This window comes from Pyrus communis, chromosome 15 (genome assembly GCF_041283825.1).
Source record: "Pyrus communis isolate YQ-2024b chromosome 15, ASM4128382v1, whole genome shotgun sequence".
Lineage (NCBI taxonomy): Eukaryota > Viridiplantae > Streptophyta > Magnoliopsida > Rosales > Rosaceae > Pyrus > Pyrus communis.
Window position 1 is genome coordinate 23,233,636 of NC_142579.1, and position 23,877 is coordinate 23,257,512.

A 23,877-nucleotide genomic window follows, 5' to 3' on the forward strand; every position below is an offset into this window, starting at 1 on the left:
ATTGATTGAATCACATTATTGCTAGCTCATTGTGAGGCTATGCCCATCCCCTCCCCCTTAGTGTACATAACATCGTTTGTTAAAAAAAATAATCATGTGGCAACTAATTTAATCACATTATTATCCGCGTGCGAAAGACCTTTTTTATAACTGACATTACACGCCTCTTAAGATGTTTTGAAAGTGTTTAAAAATAGAGAAAATAATATTTAATAAACAACTGATTGAATCACATTATTACTAGCCCATTGTGAGGCTAAGCCCACCCCGTCCCCTTTAATATAGATAATATCATTTGTTAAAAAAAAAAAAAAAAAACAATCATTTGACAACTAATTTAATCACATTATTATCCACGTGCGAAAGATCTTTTTTATAACTGGCATTACACGCCTCTTAAGATGTTTTGAATGTGTTTTAAAATAGAGAAATTGAATCACATTATTGCTAACCTATTGTGAGGTACTAGTTTAAAAAAAAAAAAAAAAAAAAACAACACACACAAAAAAAAAAAAAATAAAAAGCACAAAAAAACTAATTAAAATGACAAGGACATATTTTGAATCATGGCGTGCTATGCATGACTTACACGTTTTAAATGTATTTATATGCATAAATTGATAAAAGGAAAGTCAAATATTTGAAGTAAATGAATAATCTTAGATCATGCTAGAAGAAACCCCTCATAAACCAATTAAAGTAGCTGAATTCACATAATAAAATCGGTCTCTATAGAATACATTAAGAATAGAGAAAATAATATTTAATAAACAATTGATTGAATCACATTATTGCTAGCCCATTGTGAGGCTAAACCCACCCTTAGATAACATTGTTTGTTAAAAATAAAAAAAACAATCATTTGACAAGTAATTTAATCATATTATTATTCGTGTGCAAAATAATTTTTTTATAACTGGCATTACACGCCTCTTAAAATGTTTTGAACGTGTTTAAAAATAGAGAAAATAATATTTAATAAACAACTAATTGAATCACATTATTTCTAGTCTATTGTGAGGTACTAATTAAAAAAAAATGAAAAAATTAATTATTAAAAAAATACTATTAAAATAACGAAAATGCCCCTAACTTATTTGATGCATTGTTTTGGAATGCCTTTGAAGTTTTTTGTCTTGGGGTGCATTTTTGTCCAAATTTTTGTGTTGAAACTTGGTGGCACCAAAATCACTATTCATTTTTTCCATTGGCTTTATATATATATATATATATATATATATATATTGCTTTGACATTTGTCTACATTTGTCACCATGTGCGTAATGTGGCTCGATAAATGACAACAAGCGCACATGATGAAATGTCTCACTAAAAAATTGTCCATGATTTCTATAATTAAAAAAGAAGAAAAAAAAAAAAAAACAAAAACAAAAACTTGAGCTTTTTACATTGGACGACCCAAGATTCGAATCTTGGATCGTCATCACCTTAGACTAACCCTAAATTTGAGGTTAAAGAAGTCATTTAGTTACATATTTTTATTTGCTTTACATGGAATGAATAGTACAAAATTGTGTGCCGTAGATTTCTTCGTCGGTGTTATGTGGGAAGTGGTCCAAACTCCAAAGTACTAACTCTGGCACGGGCCTTTGTATAATTTAGGTTTGAATTGAATGGATGAAAAACTGCAATTTCCGAAAGGAAACAAAGCGCCATTGTCCTCTAGTTGCTTAAAGCCCCTCGCCTAAGATCCTTTCCTTTGCATCGGATGCGCGAAGCACTGCTATTTCTCAGACTAACAGATCATTTATCCCACTCTATATTTACATACCTCGTCACTTTTACCATTAAATTTTGGTGAAAAAAATAAAATAAAGCAAAAAGGTGAAGGCTATAACTTATAACACAAGTATATATATTAATGTTGTTATTATTGTATATATATATGTGTGCGCGCGTGTCGTGCGTGTGTTTGAGTGTACTAGGAGTGTGGGGACCAATTGGAAAATTAAACAGAAACTAAATTAGAAGGAAAGTGAGATTGATTGTCTTGTTACCATTCTTGTAACATAATAGTATGGTGTTATTTATCATGTGTGGATTATTGTTGTTCTAAATATATAAACACCATGTGATATTGATCATCAATAATGTAACATGTTAGAGAACATATTTGAAAAAGGGTTGAACCATGATTAGTTTGGATGGGTGGGTTACAGTTGACAAAAATATAACTAGCATATGCCCACACTTTGTTTGTGAAGGTTTTTTTTTATCTTTTTTTATTTTATTTTTATTTTTATTATTTTTTTATTCATTAAGTAGTTAGAGACGGAAAGAGAGTGAGCGATTAGAGTGGGGAGAGAGGGGAGAGAGGCTTATTTTTTTATTTTTTAATTAAAGATATGTTCGAATCACATGTAGGGACATCAAAATTTTGGTTGTATATATTACATTACTGCTCATGTTTTTTATATTTTTTTATGTTCAGTTTTGATTAGAGGGTTACAATGGTAATTTTAAGGGGTTTTGGTTGACAATAAGAATCCTATTAATATGTAGTTTAAAAATATAATAAATAGATTATCATGGACAATTGCGTATATTAGTTATCATGCTGAACAAAGTAACTGAGAATTTTTTATATATTCTGCTTCTTCAATGTGAAAGTAAATACATAAAACATACCCTGAGTAAAGCCATGCTAAACAAAGTAACTGAAAATTTTGCCACTTAGTATTACTGTGGATGCAAATTTTCACCTTCTTATTGGATGAAAATGCACCTGCAAAACAATTAACACCTTAAGTCAAGGCTAAAAGCCTCACACGCCCACGATGAATGGGGGGCTTTGGCCGAAGAACCTCAGATGCCAAAGTTAGAATTTGAGAGAGAAAATGTTTAGAAAAATTTGGAGAATTTTAGAAGAGAATTGGACTTAGGTTTTTTTGGAGAAATGAGGGCTATTTATAAGGGTGTGGCCAGCCCTATTTGGAGAAAAGGGGTCCGACCACTTATGGTGGTTTTTTTTGTTCTAATTGCAAGATATTATGTCAAAATAATATCTTGCAATCAATTAGAAAATTGATCAATTAATTAGGAAATTAATCAATTAATTTTGGTAATCAATCCTAATTTGAAAGAATAATTGGGGGTTACCTTGTGGGGAGGATTTGATGAGGATTGATGAAATAGGTTTTGAATAAATACCTATTTTGATCACCTTTGACCTTGATTGAGCTGTTATTGTCCATTGCTTGCGCGTGGGAGTTCTAGTGTGCTTCGAGGGTAATTTTGTCTTTTTACCCAAAAATCCACATGTCGCCTCCATATTTTTCTTGATTTTTTTTGGCTCCACAAATGCCCCCACACTTGTTGGGTTGCTCGCAGGAAAGGGCAGTAGGTGTAGATACCTTCTTGCTTTAGGAAACATAGGATTGTTTCCTGTTTTGATGTAGATTCCCTCTGGAAATTAGATCCTTCTATGAAATAGAAATAAATTACTTCTAAAGTCTATTTAAGTCTACCTTAAGTAGATTATTAAATCAACTTTAGAGAACAATTTATTCTACCCTACAAGAAAGAGAAAGTTAGAGGATATTTGTTCCCCTCCCCTAGCAATCTTTTACATTTGCCTGGGCAAATGACCGTCTTTCATTGCTTTATTTGTCTTCACGTTGCACCAAGGTAAGAAAAAAAAATTAATTTTTCCTTGTTTTCGTAATTTTTGGGAGCCTCGGGCTTGAAATTTGGCTTAACGGGGGTCGAGGATGTGTGAAAGTTGGTTGGAGAAGACCACGACATGGCTTTGCCGTGGGGTTGTTTGGCACGGCGGTGGCTGGTTGGGCCAGGGGCGGCTCAGCTCGAGTCGTGCTGATGGGTGTTGAGTTGGGCTTGGCGCGGGCCAGACTGGTGAGTTGGATCAATCCCTTTCCATTTGGTTTGGGTTGTGAGGCTTGCTGGTTGAGAGGGTTTCAGGCCAGGCCATGGGGCTTGGCTCGGTTGCTGGGCTCCTACAGCTTGGGTCGTGAGTTTTCCTTTTTTTTTTTTTTTTTTTTTTTTTGTTGCTGGGCTTGGGCTCGTGTACTTGAAAGAGAGAGAGAGAAAGGCCTTCGGCCTCCAGGCTTGGCTTACTTGTGCCGATAGCCTTTTCCGTTTTTCTTTTCCTTTTTTTTTTTCCTTTTTTTTTCGTGGGTGGGTCTAATGAATTTTCCTTGCACCTTTGTAGAATTTCTTCGAGCATGTCTTCTTCAAGCCACAAGAGCAATGATGGTGTTCCGCCGTTGTGTCGTCAAGGTGGGTCTTTAAGTAAGGTGGGCTACTTCAAGGCTGCTCACTTCAAGATTAGCTCCAATGACTCGTTTAGGGACTTCTTTGAGGCATATAAGCATGCCATTTCGTCGGGGGTGCGTGTGAAGCATGTCAAGGAGGGCAGCAGCCGTGAGCCATGTAATGGGGCTTAGAGAACCATCAAGTTCCATCTTTATTACTTCATGCTGGGATTTACTTTTCCTATGTCGCGTTTCTTCCAAGAGGTGCTCTGCTCCATGAAGTGTGCCCTCACTCAATGTTCCTCGAATGCGATTCGTGTGATGGTGGTGTTCTTCAATCTAAGCCAATTTTTCGAATTAGATTTGACCGTTAACGAATTATGGTACTTCTTTGACGTAGGCTACATCGAGGTAGTTGGGCAGCTGCGATCCCTCCATAGGCTTTTTGATCATTCGAGCAAGGGCGATCATGAATGGGCCAGAGAGACTTTGGTGATAAGTGGAGAGTGGGAGTTTGATTTCTCTCTCCGCTAAGTAAACTGCTTAATCTTTTGGCTGCTACTTGTGCTAAGCTGCTATCTGATTTACTGATTATCTTCCGCTGCTCTTGTAGATTTGGAATTTGGCTCTACTCCTAAGACTTCTCCAGATATGAAAAAGGTGCATATTGCCTTAGGTATCCCTTCTAAGTACCATGAGTGGCGTTGGCTGCTTAGTCATCTTCACCGAGAAAAAGGTAGGTTGGCCCCAATAGAGAAGATAAAGCGAATCAAGGCTAAGGCAGTGGCTCGTTCGATTACTGTAGTTGAGCCTACCGCGCATGAAGGTGAAAAGAAGAGATCTTCTTGCCTGCTCAGGAGATGCTGGCTGAGAAAAAGCCAAAGGCTTTCTTCACTGTTAGCGAAGGTCGGCCTACTACTCATAAGCTCGTGATTGTCTTGAATTCCTCCAAGGGGCAGAAATAGAAGGCTGCTAGATTTGTACCAGTGACACCTGCCGTTCTAAAGGTGGTTGGTTCAATTACTGATATGATTGCTCATCGTAGAAACGCCGCTATGCCCCTAATGCCGAAATTTATGCCTAAACATCCGTCGGGGGCTAAGTCTGGTTCACATTCAGAAAGACTTGCTACCATGAAGAATAATAAGGTGGACTCTGCTGCCAAAGTGGCGTGAAAACCCTCATCTCTTGCTGCTGGGATGAATTCCCTTGATGAGAAGAAACAGATTGCTTGTGCGGGCAGTTGTGAGAAATCTACCAAGTCTGTTTCTGGGGAAGCTGTTGAGATTTATGCACTCTTGAGACCAGACCTGCTTGAGGACGTGGATATGTGTGCCAAGTTTGTTGAGGGTGTTAAAGGGGTTGTTGGCCCAAGTTCCTTTGCGAAGCATACGACCGAGTATAAGAGGACTGTTCTGGTGGCTATGATGCAGAAAACAGTGATTCTAGTAACCAAGTCTATGCATCTTGATAAAAAAGACACCAAGGCTGCCAAAGAGGTGGCAAAGACTGTGGCAGTCGAAGCTTACTCCTCAGCTGAGAAAGTTAAGAGGTTGGAATTTGAGTTTGCTGCTTTGAAGAAGTCTAATATCTCTGCCCCCACTTCTTTGTAGCTTGAGACTGCTCGCCAGGAGATTGTGGATTTGAAGACTAGGCTTGAAGCAATCCAAGTTAAGTATGAAAATGTAGAGAAAGAGATTGGGTGTTATATACCTCAGATTCAAGACCTTGAGCATGCCATCTCTGAGCTTCACTCTGCTGCTTACACAAAGAATGAAGAACTGATCACTGGTTATAACCAAGTGATCCACTTCAAGAAGGTTGTTAACAGGCTTAAACCTCAAGTGTTAGAGCTCCAAGGTGCTTTGAAGATCAATGACAGTCCGAAGAAGGAAGTGGATGAGCTACAGCGCGTCCGTGCTGGCTTGCTTGAGGGGAATGAGCAGTTGAAGGGTGAGAAGGCTGGATTCGAGGCTTCGCTTACTCAGAGTCGAGCTGACTTCTACAAGCTGGGTTATGTAGACCATCTATTTGGTGGTCGTTTGACTTTAAGTTTTATGGTAAAAACTTCAAGACCTTCTCCATTTCTCCAGTAGACTTGTTTGCCTTTACTTTTGAGGCTTCTATTGGTGAAGTAGTCGGAGAAGCTGATGCCTAGGTTGGAGCAGCCATGGGTGAAGCGTGGAATGGTGCCGTTGCTGAGAGTGTTGCAGCTACTGAAGGTGTGGTGATTGAGTAGTCGTGGAGTGTCCAAGCTACTAAAGAGTAGTCTTTTAGGTAGTCTTTAGGATTTTCTTTGTTTTCCTTGTTCCTTTTTGCTTTGCTTGAACTCTTTCGGTCTTTGCCAGTTTGTTTATCAATTTTGCTAGAAAATTTAATAAATTTGCTTCATTCGCTTTTCTCCATCTTCCTTTTTTTTGTTCGTGCCTTAACCTTAGACTTTATAGACCAATGGCAGGCGTGCTACTTTTCTATAAGTAGACAGGCCCGCATAGCCTACATAGCTGTAGGTGTTGGTGTAGAACTTTGCAAAGTTGTTAGCCATAGGGTCAGCAGTCGAATGCTTTACTTACAGCGTGACCACTTGGTCGTTAACTTTGGCTTTCTCCAATTCCGTAGGTTGCGTAGCAAGTATCACAACACTTTTGGACTTGGTGTAGGTCAGTCTCCACTTTGGCAGAAATGAAGCCCATCGACTGCGTAGCATGTCGGCAATGGACGAAGCTTCGTATATGCACGCTAACTTGTTTAACCTTTCACAGAAACGTGTGGTCGTATAAGTTTAACGCGGCTTACTACTTGAAGGGCAAGTTGTAAGCAGTCTTTTAAAAACCATAGGTTGATGTGGTAGAAACTAACACACAAATTAAACCCTATAAATTATGCAATCGTAGTACGAGTAAGTAGGGATCGTTCTATTCTGGGGATTAGAATGAATGCTAATCAACACAAATTAAACTTATAAAACTGAAAACTAAGTTAAACTAACAATAAAACAATGAGTAAGGGGATTTTGAATGAATTTAACTAAAACAAAAGTAAAGGGCAGCAAGTCAACTAAGTTGTGAATGAAATATGGGTGAGAGGATAACTAAAAGATTTTTCTCCATACATGAACCATATGCATACAAATCTATTTCCAGTTATTCTTTCTATAAACCATGAATGACAATGCCCCAAATTAACTGTGAACAACACTAATTAACTCTGAAAGTTTCCTAAGTTCATTGAATTGGACTCAACGATGCAACCAAATTATTATTCTCAAGTTCCTTAACTATGAAAAGCATGATAGAGATACATATCAAAGATCACTAAGTTCTGTGAAAATCATAAGCATTGACAAAGTATTTGTAACTATGGAAAGCATGATACTCCTACCAAGAATTTACTTAACTCAATCATGACTAGTTACTTTTACTACTTGCAAATATAAATTCATAACGATTAGGTGAAATTCCCTTATATTCTAGCATAAAATCCCTGCATGCAAACTAAGTGTGTACCTTTAATAAACATACAAGAATAAGTTCTTTATACAACAGATAAGTAAATCGCATTCATGTTTTATGAAACAATAATTGGATGTAATCAATTTATGTAAACCATATGATCATGGCTTCGAATTCACCTCTAGCTAAAAAGAAACTTAGTTATGCATGTTCATCATAACTGAAAAGCAATCTAAATTAAACATTGAAATTTAAAACAAAGAGAGAAAGAACTTTGAAAATTTCAACAACTTCAATGGATGAATGGTAGGCGCGGCACACCCTAAATCGCTGCAGGAATTTCATATATATATGGAGGGAATGGCTGAATCCAAGGAGGAAAATGTTTTGGCATTTTGAATTATTTTAGGACTCTAAAAATCAGGTAGAGAGTCTTGGAATGTGATTAGGATTCCTCCTTGCAGCTGGAGATAAGATAAGATAAGATAAGATAAGGTTGGATAAGATAAGATAAGATAGGATAAGTTAGGATGAGATAAGGTTCATCTCCAACTAGAATTCCTCTTTCTTGTCTAATTCCTTGCCTTCCAAGCCTCAACTTTAATTTCCCCAGATTTTAGCACATATTTAGCACCATTTAAACACCAAAAACGTCCATCCTATATGCTATCCATGCCTGCTATCCAATCCAAGTCTAAAACTGCTCCAAATTGCTCCATTTTGCCATTTATTGTCATCTTTACCAATTGGACCAACAATCATACGAAAATAACTTAAATTACTACAATAAATAGGAATTAACTAAAAGAATGCAAAAAAATAAGATAACAAAGTCGCATAAATATGCTCCTATCAAATTCCCCCACACTTAGCTTTTGCTAGTCCCATAGCAAAGCAAAGAAAACAAAACAAAACCTAAACCTTCCAACAATTGCCTCAGGGATTTCCAATGAAACATGACATGTTAAAAATCACTACTCGCATAGATTTTAGCCATCCTTACTCTTGAGCTTACTTAATTGTAGTAACCACTCACTAGCTCGCATTTAATCAATTAACACAACATTTGAAAGTAGTAACATGCCTTAGAGAATTCACTCAATACCTCACCGGATATACTCTCTATTTTCACACAGATTTTCTGACTACATTCTCTAAACTAAGTATATGTGAGAAGATTGATGTAAACATCTAGACTAGCACTCACATATGTTATAACAAAGAAGGAATTTTTTGGAACTATTAATACAAACATGTATATGATCTCATGAACAGAATGCCACTACTTGGAAACGAGAACCAGGGATTCCATATGCTCATACCAATTTCAAACTCCATATATTGAATAACATAACAATCAAGATAAAAGTCTTAGGGTTGTCATGGGGCTAAGGTATTGGCTAACAAAGAAAGGTTAAGGATAAACAAAGGTTCTTAAAATGATAGTAAGCAAAGTAATGAAATCAACACTTAGAATTCAATTTTTGATTGCAGCACCCAACTATAAACACAAAGGGAGGATTCGTACAACTTTAGGGTCAGATTCACATTTTTGGACCCTTCTTAGCAACCAACACTCACTTCTTTTCAACCTCTTTTTTTTATTTTTTTATTTTTTATTCTTTTTCTTTTCTCCTTTTTTTTCAACGTTTTTCTTCTTCTTCTTTTTTTCTTTTTCTTTTCTTTGGAACATAAAACATACGCACTACCTCACCAGATTCAAAAGAACAAATCCTTCCCCCACATTTGTTTTTTTTGCAATTCGTAGATCGAAAGGAATTCCCAACAAGTCATGCTTCACTATTCTTTAAGAACGATGGTATAGATATTCCTATACTAGCCTAGATAAGGATAATGCAGGCTAACAAAGAAAATAAGCTAAATAAGGCTCAAAGGGGTTAAGCCTATAAAACATATGCAAGGGATAAGGCTTTTTGGCTCTGGTGGCAACTAAATAACTTCATCTTGTTATTTGTTATGCAATCAATTTTATGCTTTGAATGAAACAGGTATGAGTTCTAATATTTGGAACTAAAATGATGAAAAATCATGCTAAGTAGCAACCAAGCAAAGAAATAATGAGATCATGCAACAACTTTAGAAAACAAGAATACCACAGATTAATAACTCTCTAAACAAAGAATAGGCTCAAGTCTCACAGGGTTGTAGCGTTATTTGAGTTTCTTCCTTCGAGCACGTTACAAAAACTGATTTTTTTTTTCTTTGTGATTACATGTGAATTTGTAAATCACAACTACAACTAAGTATTAACCAAAGAGCATATCAACTTCCACCCATGTTTGTAACTTTCTTTAACAGTCATGCAATTAAAAATCAATTCCTTATCATTGTGTTGGAAGGTAACCTAAGAAACAAATAAACAACAAAAACAACTATTTTTTGGTATTTCTCAAACTTTTTGGATTTTTTTTCTTTCAAAATTTTGTTATATGACACAAAATAAAACACTTTAAAACAGTGAATAACAATATTAGTAGTGATAGGTGGTGAAATTCGAAGATAAGTCATGGAAAACAATCTGTTTAGCCCCCCCCCACACTTAAACCAAACATTGTCCTCAATGTTTCAAAAATAAACTTAAACAAGAAAGAAATAAAAGATAACTAGCAAACAAGACAATCATAGAAAAGTAAAAACAACAAAGCGAAGGGTAAAAGAGAACAAATCTGGTTGTAGGAGCCGGAAATTCCAATGTCTCTTTGTTTGAATACATAGGTTGCCTCCCAAGAAGCGTTTGCTTTAACGTCTTCCAACCGGACGATACCTCCATTTAAGCATCACTAGGACTAGTGGCATGGAGTTGATCTTTGAATGGAAGGTGATACTTGAAATGATCCGGTAATGGCTTAAATTGTAGAGTGGGTGCCTGAATCATTTAAATCAGCAACATGTTAGCAGAAAACGAAATTGAAATTTGAGGAGGTGGCTTACCTATGTGCTACGACAAGAACTCAAGGACAAGACTACTTCGAAAGTTTCATTAATGTTGCACTCGGCTAGATTTGGTGTGAGGGCAGTGACTTGTCTTGTGTTAGAAAATCCAACTTCTTTAGGGATGGTTGCCTCAAGTACATCCTCTTTGATGAATTCTAGATATTCCCCAGCAACTTCTTTCTCTTGAATCCTTCTTCTTGTTGTACAAAGCTCTTTAAAAAATTCAGCACATTCTGGAACTTGCTTTATTGTACCAAGAATCGAGATATTACTTCTCACCTTTGGAAAGGTTTCGAAGATGTCTTTCTTTCCCTCTTCTATCTTGGATTGCAAAAACTTGCAAGGAAAAGGTACATTTGGTGGAATAAGGTTAGAAAGAATTGAATTCGGAATAACCTTACTAGAATTGGATGGTGGTATAAGGGCTTTAGAAGGCTGTGGCAAGGTTTGTTCCTTCCTTGTCGTGGCCTTGTCTTCCTCCTCTTCTTCGAACAATAGCTCTTTGTCCACTTTTAGGCTATGTTTGGACATCTTTGGTTCAGCTCCAACCTCCATACCACTTCCCAAAGTGATAGCTTCAGTGATTTCAAATTCTCCCATCGAATTGACAATAGTTGAACTGAAGAGTTCGCTTTGTTCTCGAATTTGTCCCATGAATTCTGCAATTTGTCCAAGTTGATTCTTCAATTTGACCATCTCTTTAGCTTGGTTTTCTAAGTCACGAGTCAAAGAAGCAAAAGAAGTATTTAGTGTTTGAAGAATTTGAACATGATCCATGGACATATTTGAATTTGGTTGGAATTATTGTGGGCGAGATTGTGGTGGCTGGATAGGTCTTGAATAGAACTCCTCAAATGGCTCTACCAATATCCTTCTTGTTGAACTTGTTGAGGTTCATTCCACATAAAATTTGAATGATCTCTCCCACCTGGATTGTACGTGTTGGAAAACAAGTCGTTCCTTGATTGATTATGGCCTTGATAACCCCAAGCATTGACATTATCCCAACCTCAATTCTCAATTAATTGAGGATGTTGATTAGATTGATATCATTTCTTAGAGGACACACCAAATGTAGCCACACTTTGCATTGTGGACCTTTTGATATAATGTGACATAAGAGAAGTAAGATTCGACATTTGAGCTTGAAGATTAGCAATTGCCATGTCTTGCTTCTCTAGTACTTGAAATCAAAGAAATAAAACTAAATCAAAAGAAAAAGAAAAAGAAACAAAAAACAGAGTGATTACCAATTTTACGTTGCCGCCAAAATTTGATGTGGTAGAAACTAACACACAAATTAAACCCTATAAATTATGCAATCGTAGTACGAGTAAGTAGGGATCGTTTTATTCCGAGGATTAGAAGGGATGGTAATCAACACAAATTAAACTTATAAAACTGAAAACTAAGTTATGGTAATCAACACAAATTAAACTTATAAAACTGAAAACTAAGTTAAACTAACAATAAAATAACGAGTAAGGGGATTTTGAACGAATTTAACTAAAACAAAATTAAAGGGCAGCAAGTCAACTAAGTTATGAATGAAATATGGATGAGAGGATAGCTAAAGGATTTTTCTCCACACATGAACCATATGCATACAAATCGAGTTCCAGTTATACTTTCTATAAACCATGAATGACAATGCCCCAAATTAACTATAAACATCACTAATTAACTCTCAGATTTTCCTAAGTTCATTGAATTGGACTCAGCAATGCAACCAAATTATTCTTCTCAAGTTCCCTAACGATGAAAAACATGATAGAAATACATCTCAAAGATCATTAATCTCTGTGCAAATCATAAGTATTGACAAAGCATTCATAAATATGAAAAACATGATACTCCTACCAAGAATTTACTTAGCTCAATCATGACTAGTGACTTTTACTACTTGCAAATATAAATTCATAACGATTAAGTGAAATTCCCTTATATTCTAGCATCAAATCTCTACATGCAAACTAAGTGTGCAACCTTAATAAACATACAAGAATAAGTTCTCTATAAAGCAGATAAGTAAATCGCATTTATGTTTTATGAAACAATAACTAGATGTAATCAATTTATATAAAACATATGATCATGGCTTCGAATTCGCCTCTAGCTAAAAAGAAACTTAGTTATGCATGTTTATCATAACTGAAAAGCAATCTAAAATAAAGATTGAAACTTAAAACAAAGAGAGAAAGAACTCTGAAAAGTATAGCAACTTCAATGGTTGAATGGTAGGTGTGGCATACCCTAAATCGCTGCAGGAATTTCATATAAGGTTGAATTATTTTAGGACTCTAAAAATCAGGTAGAGAGTCTTGGAATATGATTAGGATTCCTCTTTGTAGCTGGAGATAAAATAAGATAAGGTTGGATAAGATAATATAAGGTTGGATAAGATAAGATAAGATAGGATGAGATAATGTTCCTTTCCAACTAGGATTCCTCTTTCTTGTCTAATTCCTTGCCTTCCAAGCCTCAATTTTATTTTCTTCAAATTTTAGCACATATCTAGCACCATTCAAACACCAAAAACATCCAGCCCATATGCTATCCACGCCTGCTATCCAATCCAATTCCAAAATTGCTCTAAATTGCTTTTTTTTTTTTTTTTTTTGTCATTTATTGTCATTTTTACCAATTGGACGTACAATAATATGAAAATAACTTAAATTACTACAATAAATAGAAATTAACTAAATAAATGCAAAGAAATAAGATAACAAAGTCACATAAATATGCTCCTATCATAGGTTACCTTAGCGCACTCGTTAGCATCTTCAAGGTTCTAGGGCAGCTGTCCATAGGGTGTACTATATAATGTGCCACCTTCGTCTCTAGGGCCCGGTTCCCCAAGGATTAGGCCAAGAGACCCAAAATCCTTCAGTTAGCTAAGTCTTGAAAAAGACCATTGTGGTTACTTCTAGGAATTCCAGCACAAGCCATCATGCGTCTAGTTATACAAGGGCAGCCCGGCTCATCCACGTCTGGATATTCAGAGTATAGAGTTTATCCTCTTGCTTTGGAGAGTAGATCCATGTGGGTGTAAGGGAATTGGTTTACTTTCTCGCACTGGAGAGCATGGTTGGTCCCTTGAGGGGTGCAATTCCTGCGATGAGTCCCTAAGAAGGGCGTTGTCTTATTTTGAAGTGCATAAGTGATCAGTTGTTGTAAACATGTAGTCGAGCCAAGTTGTAAATTACTTCTGAATTCCTCATTGAAAAACGAGTGAAATGAACGAAAAACTTAGCTATAAAGTGGAGACTGCATAATAATTGGATAATTCTCGGCCTGTGAAGTGGTGCCCATAGAGCTGCTTGAGTATTTGGGCTTTGGTGTAGCGAGAGGTCACATATGGTACTTCCTCAAATTGTAGGTGTTCTATTACTTCTCGATCTTTTTATCATTCATGGTGGTGAGGATGTAACTACCCTTGCTGCCTACTTTGCTAATCTTGTACAGACCTTCCCAGATGGGATATATTTTTTTGGAGCCTTCTCTGCGGGCAGTGTTGATGGTAGGCTGCGATGCAGGTTATGGACTGCTTGTGCTTCTTCTTTGCCAGATCTAGGCTTGTGGCCATCTCCTTACTGTTCTGCTCAATGTTTGGTAGTAGAGTACTTAACACGATGACATTGGGAGGAATGATTGCTTCTGAACCGAATGCCAAAGAGAAATGAGTTTCACCAATGGTTCATCGTTTGGTGGTGTATACGCTCATAGACATCCGGGAAGTTCGTCTGGCCATTTTCGCTTATTGTCGAAGAGGGACTTCTTGAGGTAGTCGAGAATTATCTTGTTGGATGCTTCGGCCTACCTATTGCCTTAAGGATGTCTTGGCATAGGCATATGCTTCTTGATGCCATACTTTTGGAAAAACTTCGCCAAATCTTTTCCCACGAATTGCGAGCCGTTGTCAGTGACAATGGATTGAGAGATGCCAAATCGACAAATGTTGTTCCTTTATATGAAGCGCTCTATGTCCGTCTGAGTCGTGGTTGTCATGGGCTCTGCTTCTACCCATTTGGTGAAGTAATCGGTTGCCATGATAATCATGCCTCTGCCCCCAGTAGAGGGCGGTATTGGCCCTACCAAGTCGATTGCTCACTGCATGAATGGCTAATGACTTATCTGCGGGTGTAGTTTGTTGGCAGACAGTGTTGCTACCAGTTTGTAATGTTGGCAGCGGTCACACTTTTGTACTAATTACTTAGCATCTTGGTGCATGGTAGGCCAGTAGTAACCCGTATTAAGAGTCTTCTGTTCTAAGGATCGACATCCGAAGTGATTTCCACAAACTCGTTCGTGGATTAAGTTTAGGACTTTTAGGTCGTCGGGAGGCGCTAGGCAGCATAGATGTGGTCCAGTGTAGGATCTCCGGACGAGAATGTCATTCCACATGTAGTAGCGTGTTGCCTTTATTTGGAGCTTTCTAGACTCCAACTTTTCCGTGGGGAATATGCCAATGACCAGGTAGTCTATAATAGAACTTTGCCAGTTAGGAGTTGTACTAATCTGTGACACTTTGGTTGTTGGCTCTGCCTTTATGCTTGGCTTGTTTAGATACTCTGCTGGAATAGAACATTTGAGTTAGTGGTCGAGGGTGGAGCCCAAGCCGGCTAGCGGGTCCGCGTGAGCGTTGTTTGCCCCTGGAACTTAAGTGAGAGTATAAATATGAAATGCCTCAAGTTGTTTTCGTACCTTCTCTAGGTATTGCGCCATCCTCGGATGTTTTGTCGTGTACTCCCTAATAGTCTGGCTAGTTATTAGTTAAGAATCGGAATGAATTGCTAGCTTTTTCACCGCCAAGTTTTTTGCCATTCAGAGGCCTGTTAAGAGGGCCTCATACTCCGCCTCATTGTTGGATGCTTTGAAGCCTAGAGTGATGGCATGCTCGAGCATTGAATCGTCTAGGGTGACAAAGACCACGCCTGTTTCTGAACCCTTGTAGTTGGATGTGCCGTCGACATGCAAATTCCAAAAGTCTTCATCAGGTGGAGCATACGCAACTAAGGTGTGGTCGACTGCCTTTGGGGCATCGTTGGGCTGCTTTGTTGCGTTGCCTAAGCTAGGCGTGAATTCCGCTATGAAGTTCGCCAAGGCTTGGGCTTCTATCGTCGGGCGGGGTCGAAAAACTAAACCATATTGGCCAAGTTTTAGCGCCCATTTCATCACTCGTTAAGAAGCGTCTGGGCCATGTAGAGAGGATACTGAGTCATGACGATGATTGTGTAAGCTTGAAAATATGGTCTGAGCTTCTGAGCCGCAACAACTAGCACCAAAATTAATTTTTTGATCTTCGGGTATCTAGTTTTCGTATCGAGAAGAGCTTTAGAAGTGTAGAATACCGCTAATTAGGCCTCCAGCTCTTCTCGTATGAGGGCAAAACTCACTACTACTTTTGAGACTGCCAAGTAGATGTATAAGTCATCCGCTGCTTCCGGCTTGGATAGTAAGGGAGGTGATGTGAGGTACTTCTTCAGGACTTGGAAAACTCTTCCGCACTCATCATCCTATTGTTTTGTTATGCCTTCTTGATGGCTTTGAAAAAGGGTTTGCATTGATCTGTGGATTATGAGAGAAAACGGTTGAGGGCGGCTGCTTATCCAGTCAAACCCTATATCTCATTCAAGGTACATCTCTAGGATTGCTCGGATTTGTTTGAGATGTGCTTCGATTCCTCGTTTGGTTTCTAGGTACCCTAAGAATTTGCCTGAAGATACTCCAAATGTGCATTTCGTGATATTGAGCTTCATCTTGTACTTTCTAAGGATGTTGAAAGTTTCTGCAGAGTTGCCAATGTGATCTGATTGCTGCTTTCCCTTCACCATGATGTCGTCGACGTAGACTTCCATGGTTACTTCAATTTACTTCTTAAACATCATGTTTACTAACCTTTGGCAAGTGGCTACCGTGTACTTGAGGCCAAAGGGCATGACTTTGTAGTAGTTGGTGCCTCGCTTGATCATGAATGCAGTTTTCTCCTTGTCGGGCTCATACATGGTTATTTGGTTGTAGCCAGAGTATGCATCCAAGAAACTGAGCAACTGGTTTCTAGAAGTCGAATATACTAATAGATCGATTTGGGAAAGTAGATAAGGATCATTTGGGCATGCTTTTTTGAGGTCGGTGTAGTCTACGCAAACCCTCCATTTGCCCTTCTCTTTCTTCTTTACTAACACGACATTGGCAAGCTATGCTGAATGTGCTACCTCTTATATGAATCTGACCTCTAATAGCTTGTCAATCTCCGTTTCGATGATCGCTACCAGCTCGGGTGCAAAATGTTTTCTCTTTTGGATTACTAGTTTAGCAATAAGGTCGACATACACCTCGTGGCAAGCTATCTCGGGGTTGATGCCGGGCATGTCAGAAGGTGACCACATGAAGATGTCACGATTTTCCCCAAATGATAACCGTGAGTTCTTCCTTTTCCTTCGGGCTTAAATGTGAGTCAATTCTTAAAGTCTTATCCGGCTGTTAGGATCATGAACAATGTGTTCTGCGTCCTCTTTGGGTTTCCATCCTATCTCGTTTACTGGCGCGTTGGTTTGGACACTATCTTCTTGATTTGCTTGCTGTAATTGTTATTTGGTAGTTTCATCGTCCATTTGGACCTTGGTAGCCTTTACTGGGGTAAAAGTCTTCTTCTTTGATTCCTTCAATACTTGCACAGTGCATCGTCGAGATACGACATAGTCAGACTTGATTTCTAACTCCTCATCCCGAGATGCGGAATCGGAGTTTTTGATACTTGACGGAAGTGAAGGCATCCAACTTTATTAGCCAAGGTCTCCCTAGAATCCCATTGTAGGGAGACGAGTCGTTTACTATTGTGAACATCTGCTTTGAGACAATTGGCGGTGTTTTCACGTCAAGTGTGATATGGCTTATGGCAGTCGAGGCGTGTCCGTTGAATTCAGTAAGTATCTCTACTTGGCGTATGATTGTGCTTTCCATGCCCATATTCTGAATTACTGAGAGCTGAAGTAGGTTGACTGTACTGCCATTATCAATCATCATTCTGTTAACTATGGTATGGGCTAGTTAGACAGATACGACCAGTGCATTGTCGTGTGGGAAATCGATGCCTTCAGCATCCTGCTTGGTGAAGCCAATGATAGGTCCAGGTTGGGCATCGACTACTTACACTTGCGAGACTAGTAAAGCCTACTGGATCTTCCTCTTTTTTGAATTGTTGGTGGCCCCCAAGTGCTCAGATTTGACAAAGATGTCGTTAATCTGAATCTTCTTGTTGGGTGGTTATTCGTTGGCATTCGCGTTCCTTCTAAGCTGCTTAGCTGGCTTGTCCAAGTATCTGTCGACCTTGCCTTCTTTCACAAACTTCTCTAGGCAGTTCTTCCAAGTGTAGCAATCGTTAGTTATGTGACTAGGACCTCGATGGAATGCGTAGTATTTGGTGCGGTCCAACTTGGAAGTATCTCTTTTTGATTGCTTCGGCAGCTTGAACCATGGTTCGCTCTTGATGTCGCGGAGGATTTAGTGAATCGGGATTGAGAACATAAAGTAGTTCTTGGATTCTTTAGTCGTGGATCGATCCCTACGCTTGGTCTTTTGCCTGCTTTTGTTGTATTGCTTCGTGTCCTCCTTCTTTTGAGCCACTGCTAACTCTTTTTGAGGTTGCTCGGGCGCCTTGTCTGCTCGTTGTGCCTCGTCCTAAACTGTGGATGCAAATTTCTTCCTTCTTCTTCTTGGACTAAATTGCACCTACAAAACAAATAACACCTTAGGTCAAGGAAAAGAGCCTTACACTCCCACAATGAATAGGAGGGGCTTTGGCCGAAGAACTCTGATGCCAAAGTTAGAATTTTGAGGGAAAAATGTTTGGAGAATTTAGTAAGAGTGTAGAACTTAGGTTTTGGAGAAAATGAGGGTGTTTATATAGGGGTGTGGCCGGTCTATTTGGGAGGAGATAGCCTGGCCACTTGGGACTTCTTGGATGAGATTCATGATTTGTAGCTAATTAATAAATTAATTGAATAATAAATAAATAAATTAGCTAATTAATATAATTTGAAACGAAAGATTTTGGGGTTACATTCTGAAGAATATTTGATGAGGATGGATGAAATAGGTTTTGAATAAACACCTATTTTGGGCATTTTTGACTTGATTGAGGGATGGTTGTCCACTGCTCGTGCGTAAGAGTTCCGGTGTTCCTCGAGGGTAATTTTTTCCTTTTTACCCTAGAATCCACTTGTCACCTCTATATTATTCTTGATTATTTTTGGTTCCACAAATGCCTCACACTTGTTGGCCTATTCACAGGAAAGGGCAACAGGTGTAGAGATCTTCTTACTTTAGGAAACATAAGATTGTTTCCTATTTTGATGTAGATTCCCTCTTTAATATGAAATTAGATCCTTCTAGGAAAGGGAAATAAATCAGTTCTAAAATCTATTTAAGTCTACCTTAAGTAGATGATTAAATCAACTTTAGAGAGCAATTCATTCTAGCTTAGCAATCTTTTACACTTGCCCATGAAAAAAGACCATTTTTCGTTGCTTTCTTTGTCTTCTCCGTGTCGCACCGACGTAAGAAAAAATTAATTTTCCTTTTCTTTTTCTTGGGTAGTATTGTCGCGAGGCTAGAGCCAAAGGCTGGGACCACTGTTTGGGCTGCTTGGCTTGGCTAGAGCCAAGGGCAGCTTGTGCGGCTGAGGCGCAGTGCTATGCGAGCCATACGACTCATGTCCTTTGGGCTCTTGGACCTAATGTGGGCTAGGCCGGTGATTGAGAGAAATGAGGAGGTCGCGGGCTTCATGGGCTACTGGAATGATGGGCATGCATGCTTCCTGCCTGTTGGTCCGAGAGGAAAAAAAAATGAGGGAAAAGCCAGTATGGGTTGAGCTCCCCTACTGAGTACCACGAATGGCGTTGGTTGCTTAGTCCTCTTCGTCGGGAGAAATGTAGGCTGCTCCTGAGAGAAAAGGTAAAGAGGATCAATGCGAATGCATTGGCTCGTATAATCGTTGTCGTGGAGCCTACTATGAATGAAGGTGGAAAAAAGAGATATTCTCCGCCTGCTCAAGAGATGCCGATTGAGAAAAAACTGAAGACTTATTCCGTTGCTCGTGAGGGTCCGCCTGCTGCTAAAAAGCCTATGATTGACATGACTTCTTCTAATGGAAAGGAAAATAAGGCTACTAGATTTGAGCATATGGCACCTGCTATGTCGAGAATGGCTAGTACAATTGCTGATAGGATTGCTCAGCGTAGAATGGCTAGTACGATTACTGATACTAAGACGTACGTTAATAGCTAAGTCCGGTTCACCTTTGGAGAGACTTGCTATTATGAAGAGCGATAAGGTAGACTCTGCTACTAAAGTGGCGCCAATGTCTACTTCCCCTGCTACTGACATTGATTTGCCTGTTGGGAAGGAGGAGACTGCTCGTATGGGCAGCTGTGAAAAATCCATTAAGCCTGCTTCTGGGGAGGCTGCTGAGATCTGTGCGTTTTTTAAACCAGATCTACTTAAAGACATGGACACTTATGCCAAGTTTTTTTATGACGTTAGAGGGGTTGTTTGCTCAAGTTCTTTTGCGAAGCATACGACCGAGTATAGAAAGACTGCCCTACTTGCCATGATGCATAAGACGACTATTCTGGTAGCCGAGTTTATGCTCCTTGACCAAAAGGATACCAAGGCTACCAATAAGGTTGCAAAGGCTATGGTAGCAGAAGCTTATTTTTTTACCGAGAAGATCAAGAGGTTGGAATCTGAGCTCTCGCTTTTAAGGGGTCTAATATCTCTGCCCCCACTTCTCTGTAGATTGAGACCGTTCACCAAGAGATTGTTGACTTGAAGACGAAGCTTGACACGATCCAAGTTAAGTAAGAAAGTGTAGAGAATGAGATCGGATGTTACAAACCTCCGATTCAAGATCTTGAGTGTGCTGTTTCTGAGCTTCGTTTTGCTGCTTATGCAAATGATGAAGAGTTGATTGCTGCTTATAACCAAGTGATCCACTTCAAGAAGGTCATTGATAGGCTTGAACCCCAAGTGTTGGAACTCCAAGGTGCGCTAAAGATCAATGAAAGTTTGAAGAAAATAAATGGATGAGCTGCAGTGCGTCCATGTTGGTTTGCTCGAAGAGAACGAGCAGTTGAAAGGTGAGAAGGCTGGACTCGAAGCTTCGCTTGTTTAAAGTTAGGCCGATTTCTACAAGCTGGGTTATGTAAATCATCTATTTGGGAAGACTTTGAAACCTTCTCTATTTCTTTGGAAGACTTGCTTATGTTTACTTTTGAGGCCTCTATTGGTGAAGTAGTCGGAGATGTTGGTGCCCAGGCTGAAGCGCCTGATGGTGCCGCTGAAGAAAATGTCGCGGCTGCTGAAGGTATGGTGGCCAAGTAGTCATGTAGTGTCCAAGCTGCTGAAAAGTAGTCTTCTAGGTAGTCTTTAGAATTTTCTTTGTTTCCTTCGTTGTTTTTTGCTTTGCGTGAACTCCTTCGGTCTTTCCTAATTGTTTATCAATTTTGTTATAAAATTTAATAAACTTGCTTTCTTTGCTTTTCTCCATCTTCGTTTTTTTTGTTCATGCCCTAACCTTTAGACTTTATAGACTAGTGGCAGGTGTGCCATTTTTCTATAAGTAGAAAGGCTCGCGTAGCCAATGTAGCCGTAGGTGTTAGTGTAGAACTTTGCAAAGTCGTTAGCCATAGAGTCGACATCCAAACGCCTTACTTATAGAAGCAGACAAGTCGGCGTGACCACTACGTTGTTAAGCTTGGCTTTCTCCAATTCCGTAGGTTGCGTAACAAGTATCACAACACTTTAGGACTTCGTGTAGGTCATTCTGCACTTAGCATAAGTGAAGCTTATCGACTACGTAGCATGTCGGCAGTGGATAAAGTTTCGTATATGCACGCCAACTTGTTTAACCTTTCACAAGAATGTGCGGTTGTATAAGTCTATCTCGGCTTTACTGCTCGAAGGGCAAGCCGTAGGCAGTCTTCTGGAAACCGTAGGCTACCTTAGTGTACTCATTAGCAGCTTTAGGGTTTGAGGGTAGCCGTCCTTAGGGCGTACTGCGTAATGTGCCCCATCCGTCTCTAGGGCCCGATTCGCCGCGAATTAGGCCAAGAAACCCAAAATCCTTCAATTAGCTAAGCCATGAAAAAGTCCATTATGGCTACTTCTAGGAATCCCGGCGCAAGCCATCGTGCATTTAGTTATACTAAGGCAGCCCGGCTCACCCACGTCTGGATATTCAGAGTGTAAGTTTATTCTCCCGCCTTGGAAAGCAAACCTATGTGGGTGTTGGGGAATTGGTTTACCCTATCGCACTGGAGAGCATGGTTGGTCCATCGAGGGGCGCAATTTATGCAATGAGTCCCTAAGAAGGATGCAGTCTTCTTTTATAGTGCATGAGTGATCAGTTGTTGTAAGCATTCAGCCGAGCCATATTGTGGATTACTTCTGAATTCCTCATTGAAAAACAAGTGAAACGAACGAGAACTTAGCTATAAGGCAGGAACTGCATAATAACTGGATAGTCTTTGGCTTGCGAGGTGGTGCCCATCGAGCTGCTTGAGTATTTGGGCTTTGATGTAGTGGGAGGTCATGTATGGTACTTCCTCAAATTGTAAGCATTCCACTACTTTTCAATCTCTTTATCGTTCATAGTGGTAGGGGTATAGCTTCTATTGCCGCCTACTCTACTGATCTTGTAATGACCTTTCCATATGGGATCCATCTTTTTGAAGCCTTCTATGCGGGCAATGATGAAAACTTTTCTTAGGACTAGATCTTCTGGCTCAAACTGCCGAATCTTGGCTCTTTTGTTTTAGCTGGAGATGAGCTTCTAGTGGTAGGGTATGATGCGAGTGATGGTCTGCTCGCGCTTCTCCTCTGCTAGATCTAAGCTTGTGGCCATCTCTTTAATGTTCAGTTGCTCGTCTTTTGGTGGTGCGATATACTCATATACATCTAAGGAGTTCGTCTGCCCATTTTCCTTTCTTGTTGGTGAGGGATTTCTTGAGGCAGTCGAGAATCATCTTGTTGGATGTTTCGACTCGCCCATTGCCTTGAGGATATATAAGCATGGACATGTGCTGCTTGATGCCATATTTTTGGAAGAATTTTGCCAAATCTTTGCCCACGAATTGGGGGCCGTTGTCGGTGACGATGGATTAAGGGATGCCAAATCGGCAAATAATGTTCCTCTATATAAAACATTATATGTCCGTCTAAGTCATGGTTGTCATGGGCTCTACTTATACCTATTTAGTGAAGTAATCGGTTGCCACGAATATCCTGCCTTTACCCCCAGTAGCGGGCGGTATTGGCCCTACCAAGTCGATTGACTATTGCATGAACGGCCAAGGACTCGTCTGTGGGTATAGATCGCTGGCAGGTAGTGCTGGTACGGGTTTGTAGCGTTGGCAGCGATCGCACTTTGTACTAACTCCTTAGCGTCTTGGTGCATGGTAGGCCAGTAGTAGCATACGTTTAGAGCCTTCTGTGCTAAGGATTAGCCTTCAGAGTGATTTCCATAAACGCCTTCATGGGTTGAGCTTATAACCTTTAGGTCGTCGAGAGTCGCTAAGCAGCGGAGATGTGGTCTAGTGTAGGATCTTAGGATGAGAATGCCATTCCACATGTAGTAGCATTTTGCCTTTATTTGGAGCTTTCTAGACTTCAATCTTTACATGAGGAGTGTGTCATTGACCAAGTAGTTTATAATGGAATCTTGCCAGTTTGGAGTTGTACTAACCTGTGACACCTCGGCTGCTAGCTCCGCCTTTATGCTTGGCTTGTCTAGATACTTCAACGGAATAGAGCGTTTGAGTTGGTGGTTAAGGGTGGAACTTAGGCCAACTAGTGCATCCGCGTGAGCATTGTCCGCCCACGAAACTTGAATGAGAGTGTAAGTTTGAAACACCTCAAGTAGTCTGGCTAGTGATTAGCTGGGAATCAGAATGAATTGCAAGCTTTTTCACTGCCAAGTCTTTTGCCATTCGGAGGCCTGCTAGTAGGGCTTCGTACTCTGCTTCGTTGTTGGATGCCTTGGAGCCTAGAGTAATCGCCTACTTGAGCATCGAACCATTTGGGGTGACAAGGATCATGCCATCTTCCGAGCCTTTGTAGTTGGAAGCATCATCGACGTGTAAATGCCAGAAGTCTCCATCGGGCGAAGCAAACGTGGCTAGGGCGTGCTCGGCTGCCTCCGGAGCATCATTGGGTCGTTCTGTTGCTTCACCTAGGCT

General features: G+C 39.6%; 1 pseudogene; it reads right to left on the reverse strand.

Annotated features, from left to right (window-relative positions):
- Positions 1 to 10,636: 10,636 nt before the first annotated feature.
- LOC148690728 (uncharacterized) lies at positions 10,637 to 11,808 on the reverse strand (annotated as a pseudogene).
- Positions 11,809 to 23,877: the final 12,069 nt, after the last annotated feature.